The sequence below is a fragment of the Rhinopithecus bieti genome, unplaced genomic scaffold (genome assembly GCF_001698545.2).
Source record: "Rhinopithecus bieti isolate Rb0 unplaced genomic scaffold, ASM169854v2 scaffold_51680, whole genome shotgun sequence".
In the NCBI taxonomy this organism is placed as follows: Eukaryota; Metazoa; Chordata; class Mammalia; order Primates; family Cercopithecidae; genus Rhinopithecus; species Rhinopithecus bieti.
In genome coordinates this window covers 92,958-103,329 of record NW_016820066.1, presented here as the reverse complement: position 1 = coordinate 103,329, position 10,372 = coordinate 92,958, and positions in this window count along the sequence as shown.

The following is a 10,372-nucleotide window of genomic DNA, read 5'->3' as shown; positions in this document are numbered from 1 at the left end:
CCCGTCTCAGCCTCCCAAAGTGCTGGGATTACAGGCTTGAGCCACCGCGCCCGGCCGTGCCAGCTTCTTTTTAACAAGAAGTTCTCATGAGAACTAATAGAGAGTGAATTCACTCATTACCACAAGGACTGCATGAAGCCATTCATGAGGGATCTGCCCCATGACCTAAACACCTCCCATTTGGCACCCATCCCTAATACTGAGATCAGATTTCAACACTTGGAGAGTCAAATATCCAAAGCATAGCATTCTGCCCCTGATACCCTAAATCTCATCTGTTTCTCACATACAAAATACAATCATTTCATCTCAGTGGTCTCCAATGGTCCCCAAAAGTCTTAACATGCTCCAGCATCAATTCAAAATTCCAAAGTCCAAAGTCCTAAGACTCAAGGAAAGTTCCTTACAGCTATGAGCCTGTAAAATCAAAATCATATTGCTTACTTCCAAGATATGATTCTAAAAGGGAGAAATAGGCCAAAGGAAACTGGAAACAGGCCCCACATAAGTTGAAACCCAGCAAGATAGGCATTAAATCTTAAAGCTCTAAAATAGTCACCATTAACACCATATCCTACATCTTGGGCACACTGGTATAAGGGGTGGGTTCCCAAGGCCAGGGGCAGCCCCTCCCTTTGCTGAGTGCAATCCATGTGGCTGCTAACATTAATAGGAGTTGAATGCCTATCGCTTTTCCAGGCTGGGGTTGCATGCTGCTGGTGGCTCTATAATTCTCGGGTCTGAAGGGGAGAAGATCTGCTTCCAAGGGTTCACTAGGTACTGCCTTAGGAGAGGCTTTCCGTGAAGTTTGTTCCTGTCAGGCTTCTGCCTGGGCACCCAAGCTATCTGATACATCCTCTGAAATCTAGGCCGAAGTTGCCAAGGACATTCAATCCATGGCTTCCCCTTAAGCTTTTATTCCCAGTGGGTAATTATTCCACATTGTCCAGTGTTTTCTCTGGGACCTCTGCCTTGCTGTGGTTGGCTCAGTGGGGACAGCACCCTTGACTGGAGAACTCCCACCTGAGACTGGAGTACTCCCACCTGAGGATGAAGATCCACACATATCTCTTTCTAACTAGTTTCTTCTCAGTGTATACCACCTCTTTTTCATTTCTATGCTTGTTGCTATTCAAAAGTTTTCATTTTTCCAGGTTGTTTTCATGCCTTGCTTCTGTTACTTAATATTTTTTCTTAATGTGTGAACCTTGGAATCATCTGGAGCATGTGTTAAAACATACATTCTTGGATCTAGCTTCAAAAATACTGAATCAGAATGAGATAATGTGAATATTATAAATCTGCATTTTGTCATCAACTCAGATTATAACGCACATTAAAGTTTGAGAACTACTATTTTTTAATAAACTTTGTCTAAGCATTGCCTTGTACAGATTTGTTTTTGACAAATAATTAACCAAAGAGTCATAAAATTTACATCAAAATCAATTGCCTATTCTATGTTCCATATAAATATATCTGTCTGCTAACTGTGGTCATTTCAATACAAATGCCATATATTTACCTAAAAATAGTATATTCAAATTTGAGCTCATCTTCTTACATTTTTATTTCATGTAGTCTCTGAACTAAGAATGTGAGTCACCTTAAGGTCAACTGTTCTTACTTACATTTGTTCCCACCTTTTTCGTCACCCCCTACACTGTGTTTCTGAACTTCAGCCACTTCTTCCTACTCTTGAGATTGACCATATTTTCACATGTTCCTCCTCCCAGTTCAAGTTGTTTCCTCTTGTTACTCCTCTTCTATAGTTGGAAAACTCCAACTTGAAGCCTATTCTGTCTTCTCTGCCAGATTTCTATCTCTGGGCTTCCACACCAAGCTCTCAATCACAGCACTTTCCACATGCATGGAAACTACCAGCTTACACCTGCTTTCTTTACCATTCAAGAAGCACTTGCAAGAAAGTTTTGATCAGGATTCATTTATCTTTTTATCTTAGGATGGAGTACAGAAACTAGCTCTGAGTGGTACTCAACATCTGTTTTCTAAGAAAAGGCAAAAACTCATAAGTAAATTGATAACTATTTGACCCAGCTTAGGAGATTATACAATCATCTTTCAAATTTGCATATGTATTTTGTGTAAGTGCAATGTCAGATTCATGTGGAACTTTCCGATTCCCCCAAAAAATTTCATCTTTCATTCATTTTTTTTTTTTTGAGACTGAGTCTCACTCTGTTGCCCAAGCTGGAGTGCAATGGCGTGATCTCGGCTCACTACAACTTCTGCCTCCCGGGTTCAAGGGATTATCCTGCCTCAGCCTCCTGAGTAGCTGTGATTATAGGCTCCTGCCATCATGCCCAGCTAATTTTGTTTTGCATTTTCAATCGAGATGGGGTTTCGCCATGTTGGCCAGGCTGGTCTTGATCTCCTGACCTCAGGTGATCCACCCATCTCCGCCTCCCAATGTGCTGGGATTACAGGTGTGGGTCACTGTGCCAGGCCTATCTTCCATTCTTCAGAGAATTCACATACTAAGGGGCAATTCATGATCCTCAAATAAGAAACCCAAGTAAAACATCTTAGTTTTTTTTTTTCTCCAGACTGCATTTTAATATGAAACTATGAACATCAACATAACATAGCATGTTCTTTGTTTTCTAAGAATTAGGGAAGAATTTTGAGGATATTAGGACATTGTTAGATCTCTTTATAATTACTGTATGTTTCCCACATAACTGCTTTAGTCTCTGAATTGGTTTGATGCCATTTAAGAGCCATAGTGTTGGACTAAGAAATATCTGAAAGTATACAATGTAAGTTTATTCTCACTGAATCCTTTCCCAATGCCTTTGTATTATTAGAGTAAAATTGAATAAAACAAAACTGGTCTTTCTTGCAGAATTTTAAGAGGTCTTATTGATTTTGCCCTAAAAGTTACCATAGGAGTTATAATCATAACTGTGTAAAGATGGACATTCTGAAAAAAAGCTTTTATGAGAAATTGAAAATAAAAAAGACGGCCAAAGGAAAAGTTTCATCTTCTGATCTAATTTCAAACCTTTTGAATGTTAAAATAGTCCACAAATTGATGGGGCAGGAGAGGGGAGAGTTTGACACTATGACCTTGCCCTTTATGTCTTCTTGATAGCTTAAATAGAAAGAATAAATATCACCTTGAATAGCATGTACTTCTAATCTCTTCTTGTGAAGAAAGTAATCCAGGATCATCTTCTAAGTCCAATGGAAGATTCCATCTTCATGGAATTGTGGTATTGATTAAATTATTCTTTCATTTACTGCCAGAATTATCTACTTGAACTTGGTCAAATTGTCCCACATCATTCATTCCAATGGGCTGCTTCGGAATTCAAGAATAACTTGTTCATGTTACCTTTATAAAAGAGCAAAGAAGTAAAAAATAATGTGTTTTGAATATGTAGCAACAGTGTAGGGATTGTTCATTCATCCTCTCAGGACTCTTAGTTACACATGTGGTAAAGTCACTTTTAGAACATATACATCAATACCAATTAACTTACCTAAATTCCCTGTGCTCTCTTCAATGCAACATGACTGAAAACTCATCATCTATTGTCTATATAATAATCACTTATTGGCATATGTATAGAAGGGCTCATTAGTGTTAGATAAAAATGGAACTACCACCAGGGCTCATAAGAGCAAGCAGAATGTATTGCTCTCTTGGCAAGAGCGAGCTAGGAAGATTACTCAATACACAGGTTCACAGGGTATCACCAAATTAGAAGAAGAAAGACCGGATACAATAAAAAAAGAGTGAGATTTTCCCAAATTAAGATTATGTATGTATTGTGTGTGTGTGTGTGTGTGTGTATATGTAATATATATTGTTTCCATAATGTACAGTAAAGAAAGGACTTTTAAATGAGATGGTGTCAAATACCAGGAAGGTGTACCCTGAGGATATCTCTTATAATTCAAAAGATCGAAGTTAGAAGTTCACTTTTTTACCATTGTTTTGTCCGAATTTCTACCTTGTTTTTGTTGTAGTCAAAGATGTTAAGGCTTCTGGGTCTTTCTCTCACATTTTCATATAGAAAATGAAATACTCCTTTTTATTAAGCTGTTCTTACATTGCTATAAAGAAATACCTGGGACTGGGTAATTTATAAAGGAAAGAAGTTAATTGGCTTATGGTTCTGCAAGCTTTACAGGAGGCATGATGCTGGCATTTGCTGAGCTTCTGAGGAGTTCTCAGGAAGCTTATAATCATGGTGAAGGCACAGGAGTGCCAGCACATCACATGGCAAAAGCAGGAGCAAATGAGAGAGAGAGAGAGAGAGATGGGGGAGGTGTCATACACTTTCAAACAACCAGATCTCATGAGAACTCACTCACTAAGCATCAAGCCATAAGGGATCTGCCCCCATGACCCGAACACCTCTCAGCAGGCTCCACCTCCAATATTGAGGATTACAATACAATTACATCCTCCCAACAGTGCCCCAAAGTCTTTACTTGTTGCAGCACTAACTCAAAGGTCCAAAGTCCAAAGTTTCATCTGAGACAAGGCAAGTCCCTTCCGCCTATGAGTCTGTAAAATAAAAAAAAAAAACAAGTCAGTTACTTCCAAGATACAATGGGAATATAGGCATTAGTTAAATATTCCCATTCCAAAAGGGAGAAATCAGTCAAAAGAAAATGGCTACTTCAATAGAAGTCTGAAACCCAGCAGGGCAGTTATTCAATCTTAAACATGCAAAATAATTCTTGACTCCATGTCCCACATCCAGGGCACACTGGTGAAGAGGTGGAATTCCAAGGCCCTGGGCTTGTTCTTCCCCTGTGGCTTTGCAGAGTTCAGCCCCCAGAACTGTTCTCACAAGTTGGAATTGCATGCCTGCAGCTTTTCCAGGAGCAGTGTGCAAGTTGCTAGTGGATATGCTATTCTGGGGTCTGGAGAATGGTAGCCCCGTTCTCACAGCACCACCAGTCAGAGCTCCAGTGGGGACTCTGTTGGGGGGTTCCAACCCCACATTTTCCCTCCACACTGCCTTAGTAGAGGTTCTTTATGAGGGCACCACCGCTATAGCAGGCTTCTTCCTGGGCACCCAGATTTTTTCATATATCCTCTGAAATTTAGGTGGAGGCCCAGCCTCATTAACTCTTGCACTCTGTGCACATGCAGGCTTAAGACCATGTGGAAGCTACCAAGACTTACTGCTTGTATTCTCCAAAGTGATGGCTAGAGCTGCACCCAGGTCCCTTGAGCTCTGCTTAGGGCTGGAGCAGCTGGGATATGGGAAGTGGTGTTTCATCCCGTGCAGGGATGCAGGGCCCGGCACCAGGTCCACAAAACATTTCTTCCCTCCTAGTACTCTGGGCCTTTGATGGGAGGGGCTGCCACAGAGGTTTCTGAAATGCCTTCAAGGCCATTTTGCCACTGCCTTGGATATCAGCACTTGGCTCCCTTTTAGTTATGCAAATTTCTCTAGCAAATAGTTACTCCATGGCCTGCTTGAATTCTTCTCCTGAAAAAGCTTTTCCTCTCTTTGCCACAGGGCTAGCTTGCAAACTTTTCGAACTTTTATGCCTTGCTTCCCATTTAAATATAAATTCCAACTTTAAGTCATTTATTTGCTCCCACATTGAGATGGGATGTTAGCAACAGCCAGGCCATATCATGAATGCTTTGCTGCTTAGAAATTTCTTCCACAAGATATCCTAAATCATCACTCTGAAGTTCAAATTTTCACAGATTGCTAGGGCATGAACAGAATGCAGTCAAGTTCTTTGCTAAGGCATAACATGTGTGACCTTTGCTCTAGTTCCCAATAAGTTCCTCATTTCCACCTGAGACTTTCTCAGCCTGGCCTTCACTTTCCCTATCACTATCAGCATTTTGGTTACTATTGCTTAATCAGTCTCTAGGAAGTTCCAAACTTTTCCTTATCTTCCTGTCTTCTTCTGAGCCCTCCAAACTTTTCCAACCTCTGCCCATTACCCAGTTTCAAAGCTGCTTCCACATTTTCAGTTATCTTTATAACAAAGTACCACTCCTCTATACCAATATCCTGTATTAAGCCATTCTTGTAGTGATATGAAGAAATACCTGAGATTGAGTAATTTATAAAGAAAATGGCTTAATTGGCTCATTGTTCTGCAGGCTTTACAGGAAGCATGGTGTTGGCATGTGCTCAGCTTCTGGTGAGGCCTCAGGAAGCTGACATTCATAACAGAAGGCAAAGAGGGAGCAGTCATGTCACATGACAAAAGCAGGAGCATGCAAAAGGGGCAAGGTGCCACACACTTTGAAACAATTAGATGTCATGAGAAATCACTCACTATCATGACGACAGCAGCAGGTCATGAGGGATCTGCTCCCATGACCCAAACACCTCCCGCCAGGCCCCACCTCCAACAATGAGGATTACAATTCAACATGAGATTTGGGTTAGGACAAATATTCAAACTGTATCACTCTTCTTCATCCTTTTATTAGGCAGTTTCCCTGACCATCAAAGAGGTTCTTGAGCAACCCCAAAATAATTTTATGGTAGAGAGGTAAATAGAGGTATGATTGATATTTGTTGGCTTAATAAATGGTTTGATACATCAATAATTCTTAACTAGGTCTCTAATAATTATATAATTTTTGTGTATGATGCAAAGTTAGGATGCCTCCCTCTTCTTAATGTGTCATCTCTCCTCCTGAAGGAACGTGGGGTGCTGGGAATAACCCACGGTGTGATATTAAAGAACAATGAAAACTGGAAGACAATGTCAAGTGAACTAAAAATCAAAAGCCAGGTGGAATATCAAGGCATGGATCAGAAGAGGCTATTCAGAGGTCAGAAAGGGAAGTGTCTGACAACAACAAAAGTATCCAAGAATACAGACAAGACTGGCTATTTGAATTCCATGCACATGTGAGTGTGAAAGTGCTTGGGGGTTGAATGGAAAGGGCAATGATGAGAGAATTGCTGTAACCACCAAGACAGAACTATGAGCTCATTTCATCCTGAGATTGTAGCCCAGCTGGGGAAGTCAAAGAAACAAAATAAGTAGGACATTTTCTCAAGCCTACTTTAGCTGCTTATGAATCCTGCTATTGATAAACATATTTAAATTTGTGGTAATTCTCTGGAAGCTGCTTTGGCTGTTTTCCAAAAGTGTGGTAGGTAGAAAGAACATTGAACTAGTAGTAGGGAGACAGGTTCTAGGACTTGTCCTGCTACTGATCTAGAATTTTTGATGAATATGCTAAATTCATTTCAACAAAATATACATTATGAAAGCTGTGTAAAAGGAACAGCACTAGGTAATGTGATGGATACAAAAATGATTAAGCTAAAATACCTCTCGTCTAAGAGCTCAGAAATCAAGTGTGGGAAATATTTATCCTCAAGTGATAATGAGCCATACTGTGATAAGAACTAAAAGAGCATAAAGCACAGAGAGGAAGAAACAAGAAAAAATTAACTTAGATGAAAGGCATCAGATATCTAAAACACATTCTGTTGGAATAATAATTTGAGTAGAGTTTTGAAAGATGGAAGGTATTTTGCTGGTCAGGCATGAGAAAGTAGTGCACTTTAGAGAAACAAAACTGCACAAGCAAATGTATGGGGCAACAGTTTCAGTGAGACCTAAGTTCTGCTTTTGGTTTTGAGACAGAGGAGGGAGAAACATTGTGGAGATAAGACACTGAATTGATGGGGAGTAAATCGTTGCATGCTTTGAATTTCCAGGTGGAGAAGATGATCTACTCTATAAGCAATGAGCAACCATTGACAAGCTTGTGAATATGACAGATATAATAAAAATAATAACAACAACCAGTAACAACCCATGAATGTACTGCAGGGTCACAGGCTACAGAAATCAAGACATGCTTTTTCTGAACAAGGCAGGTGCAGTCAACCTAGAAAGGGAGGATCGTTAAAACAAAGACTTATGATACAGGATCAATCAATAGCGATTTGGCAAAAAAAAAAAAAAAAAAAAAAAAAAGAGAATATTAGAAGAGAAAAATGAAAATTTTGTGGACGCTTATTAAGTCTGTGTCTTTAAAACTATTTGTGGAGGGCATTGTTCCATCATGTATCTCAAGAATCAAGTTGGAGTGAAGGAGAGGCTCTTATGTGTGTCTCTACAATGAACTCTGTGTGTTACTGGGTTTGTGTACAATTTTCTTTGGTAGTTTTCTGCTAAATATAAGAGATAAATAAAATTTGCAAATTTCTGTGATAAATTAAAGGTTTAGACCATGATCATGTTCATGGATGCTTTCAATTCAGATATTCTAAGTATCATTTTTACTGTCATGCTATGTAGGAAGTCACTGAAAATACATCACCAAGGTGTCCCAAAGGCTCTGTGGAAACCTTAAGTCATTTAATGATGCCTAGAATTTCCTGGTTGTCTTATTCGATCTGATATTGCAGCAATCAAACTTGTAGCATTAAATAAACAGAAGTTATATGACATTGAATTTGGGAAATGTTACATAAGCCCTTAATTTTAACAATGCCTTTCGCTGGGAAAATATAATAATTAATATTAACAAACATATTGAGCATCTGTACTGAGTGCATCTAAAAAAACAAATTGAACAGGGCCGGGTGCGGTGGCTCACGCCTGTAATACCAGCACTTTGGGAGGCCGAGACGGGCGGATCACGAGGTCAGGAGATCCAGACCATCCTGGCTAACACGGTGAAACCGTTTCTACTAAAAATACAAAAAATTAGCCGGGTGCGGTGGCGGGTGCCTGTAGTTCCAGCTACACTGGAGGCTGAGGCAGGAGAATGGCATGAACCCGGGAGGCAGAGCTTGCAGTGAGCTGAGATTGCACCACTGCACTCCAGCCTCGGCAATGGAGTGAGACTCTGTCTCAAAAAAAAAATAAAATAAAATAAAATAAACCAAATAGAATGATGCTGAGTACCTTAGGTTTTCCTTGGGAAATTTGGAAAAAGCACAAGTAGACAATGTTTCAAACATTCTAAAGCAGTTTTAAGTGATAATTATGGTCCCTTTTACCACCACCATTTATGACTCTCCCAATTTTTAAATTTGGTTTGTAAGTTTCCTACTTTAAGAGGTTATAGTGGCTCATATTTATCAAGTTTTAACTGTTTCCTGTTTTTCTGTTGATTCAGTTACTGCTAAGTCTTAAGGTTCAATTTAGACTCCTTGTGGATCTAGGAACATAATGTAATGGAGTGTGAGGGCTACTACAAATCAACTAAAACCATAGATCCAAGGCCCATTCTGCCCATTGGTTTTGTAGGAAGGAGGGTTTTCTATATTGTTGTTGAATATCAAGGAATATCAAGGTTCAGGGATGTCAGGTAGGTGTCTTTCATATTAGACCTTGAGACAAAGTTTTAGTGTAGGTAGTTTATTTGAAATGGGACTACAGGAGACACAGGAAAGGAAGAAAGCTGATCTAGGATATGCTATTGAGGTTACTACTGCAGGCAACAGAAGCTCAATCTTGCTAGGCACATAGGGAGAACAGAGAAAACACCTCAGAGCGGTTCCACCAAAGGAGCGAGGATGCAGAAATATTATTAATCTTCATTCGTTTATCATTGATTAGTTATTGATCAAAGTCTGCTCCCAGGGGCACAAACTCCTGGCATTTCCAGCTGGACTCTGCCCTTTCAGGTCAAGCAGGCTCCTATAACCAGAGAAAGTCCAGAGGCAGAGAGTCACAGGTGCTTGCAGCAGAAAGCCTTTGGTCTATGTGGAAACGGTGGCTGCCATGGGGAAATGGGCAGAGGACCTTCTTGAGTCCTTATAACTCCAAAACATATTTCAGCAAAGTTTGTTCTCTCGTAGGTCTTAGAATTTTGTTCACTATTCAATTTTATCTACCTGAGTTGCCCTCACTCTACTTTCCTTTGGACAAATAGTAATTTGAACCTATAAAGACACTTCTTCTTAAGAAGGTAATATCCAGGATAAAATTAAACATGACAATTTAGCACCAACGTTTTAAGTATTTTTGAAATATTCACAACATGAAATTTATAATAGCATATCTCTCAGTATCTCATCTTTACTTCCTTCTCTGACTGAGAAAATTCCAATCCAAATGCACTCCATTCTGAGCACTTTCAATAATTGGAACATTTCATTTAGGAAAGCAATCATGATTTTCAGAAGACGCCTCATAAAGCTTTTAAGATTATTTAAATATTATCCATTACTATAAACACCAAAATAAAAAAGCAATTAGATCTCTAAGTATGTTCATAGCAAAGGTGATTTTATTTTCTTAAGGGATTTGAGACGTTTTAGGAAGGCTGTGGGAAATATGTTCAGAAACTGACCACCTACCCATCACCACCCGCTGCGATGCAATACAGCGGAAGAAGGGACACACAAATGATCTATTACTCCATACTCAAAGAAAT